Here is a 2500-nt window from a genome sequence, read left to right as displayed (position 1 = left end):
CTTCAGTTTTTCGGCCAAATTAAAGGTTTCAGGAGGTTAAAGATTGCAATCACGCAGACAGGCTAAAGCTGGAATAAAAAGGTTTGCCTTTCATCGCTGCCTATTATTGAGTACTAGTTTTGCGACAGTTTTAGCAAGATCTTCCATTTGTTGTCGGTGAATGTCCGTTTGACAAGACGCCAAGACATCAGTAGTCTTTTAAAACTTCCTTGACCGTCTCAATAGTGGTTATAGTAGCCAGTGTGACATCCTCTGGGAGGTAATCATGATTCCTTAGAGCGACATTTGACGAAACTCGGAAAATCAATTTTAAAGTCTAAAGCGACCCGTTTGTTAATAGATAACCTAATACTGCATAATTATACGAAAACTCTACAGTTTTATATGACGTTAACTTAAAACATTGCCCTCTTTGTAACTGATTACTTGCCTACCTCAGAGTCCTGGGAGAGTGCCAAACAATCCTGGTAGACACTTATAAATCGCTTGATTCGGCGGGACTACTACTTTGTAGCACATTCAACTCGCAGAACACAGAGTTGACCTCCTCCTCCTCCTCGTTGTTAGAGCCACATTGTAAGCACCAGTCATAAGTTTAACGTTTATTTTCTCTTCTCTATGATTCAGCTCGCCGCACTTGGAAAGTGATTCACAATTTTCTTTTAGCGTTTTTCAAGCGTCAGAAAATAATTCTCGTTAGGTTTGTAAGTGCCATATAATTCACCTTGCATTTGAATGTCAAAAACAAACTACATATACACGTGCATTTGCTTGGAGAACCGATAAGTTCACTAAATTCTCTGCACGCTGTCATTGATAATAGTATGGTAACTGGCTTTCGCGTTTGTACTGAATATCAGTGATTATTAGTAGAATACAAAGTCGAAATTTTTGTTTCCAACTGATCGCCTTCCTGATCTAGTTGAAACTTGCGGAGTGTCATCCTCTGGTTGAATCTCATCGTATTTTGCTGCTTCTTCCTCCGTAGCCTCAGTAAGGGTCCTAGTGTCAACACTGTCGAGGGACTCCACCAGACGACACTAGTAAACATCATCGTCAAAAAACAATTGTATCGTCTTCTTTCTTATAGTTTGCAACTGAGCTCAAAATACTGGTTGTCTTAAGTTGACCAGTTACAGTTGTTTCGACAAATTGAAAGGGCAATAGAGGATCTTGTGCAAAATAAGTAGCCTTCACTGCAGGGTTCTCAACAGCATACATTTTCTCATCGAGTCTGTCCAAATATAAAGGTGATGGCTGTATTGGAGGCTAACTACCCTTCCCCACACAAACAATGGTACCTTCACAAATTAAGACCTCTGGCGAGCTGGATTGGTCAGGAGAAATCTCTTCTTCCGTCTGTGCAATTCTTGCAAAATCAACTGGCTTTGGATCGCCCGCTTTGGTTTCATAACAGTTCACTGGCAACGTTCCAGCAGAATCCTTAGTGGTCATGCTTCGCACAGTTTGCTGTCGCACACTTTGCCCAAACTCTGCCCTCCACGTTCTCATTTGATCCAGCTGTTGTCTTGTTACTAAGGCATTTCTGACAGGCTTTGGCATGGAGAGAAATTGATCAAACGACAAGAAACCAACTTGTTTGGTATAGTATGAAGACGGAATAGTGTAGTATATAAAGCTGCATTTCGTAATGCGCTTGAGATATTCTCTCATTGCAGAGGAAAAGCGATGGGCGAACTGTACAACCAGTGGCATTTCTAACCTCGTTCCCAGGGTTTCTCGAGCGAGGAGAGACCCTGGTTGGGTCTGGTCACGTGCTTCCGTGACAATTCAAAACACTAGGGAGGGGTCCTCTCTAAACAAGGAATTTCTCGATGTTTTACATAGTATTTATTTTAAAAGTTAAACAAGTTATTTGTTATCCACCTCATAATTGTTATATTTATATTTATATTTCTTCTTCTTCCTTCGTGGCCTTCTTGAACAGATTTTACAATGTAAAACGTCTTTGACTGAACCGCACAATCTACAGCAACTTATGACAGACGATGTATATGTTTTCTTCGGCGTTTGCAAACTATTATCGCCGGACCTAGCCGCAGAAGAACATATGTTCACATACCACAGCACGTGAAACTTGGTTTGTTTTGGTGACAACACATTCCGCATTCCCGTAGTCTCAGTATAGACAAAATTCTTACTAAGCCGCCCCTCCCTTCATTGGATAAATTGTCGTCTCCCAGATTCTGGGAGACACGTGACCAGACCCTACCAGGGTCTCTCCTCGCTCGCCCCAGGCGTTAAGATGAGAGACCCTGGGAACGAGGTTGTGGCATTTCGTTTCCCTGTCTCATCTCGGCAAACAGATTCTCAACTACCAAGGTTGTCAATGCTTTCAGGTCAAGACTGTCGAGTAAAAGTGGTGAAATTTCTTCAAGTGTAGATGAAAGTCGTTCTAGTGTCTGTATTGTCAACTTGATATCTCGTGCTGTTTGCGCAGAGCACACACCATCTGGGCCTTGAAGAATCCTTCTACTTC

General features: G+C 42.0%; 1 long non-coding RNA gene across 2 annotated transcripts in view; it reads right to left on the bottom strand.

The window, feature by feature from the left end:
- The window catches only part of LOC138042279 (uncharacterized), a 30978-nt gene that overhangs the window by 14613 nt on the left and 13865 nt on the right, over window positions 1-2500 (bottom strand). For both annotated transcript variants that reach the window (XR_011130973.1, XR_011130972.1), the window contains exon 2: window positions 1-2500. This exon is cut by the window's left edge and continues 779 nt beyond it; it is cut by the window's right edge and continues 149 nt beyond it. This is a non-coding gene — a long non-coding RNA (uncharacterized lncRNA).

The sequence above is a fragment of the Montipora capricornis genome, chromosome 3 (genome assembly GCF_036669925.1).
Source record: "Montipora capricornis isolate CH-2021 chromosome 3, ASM3666992v2, whole genome shotgun sequence".
Lineage (NCBI taxonomy): Eukaryota > Metazoa > Cnidaria > Anthozoa > Scleractinia > Acroporidae > Montipora > Montipora capricornis.
The sequence above is the reverse complement of the archived record's forward strand: the minus strand, read 5'-3'. Positions and strand labels throughout refer to the sequence as shown.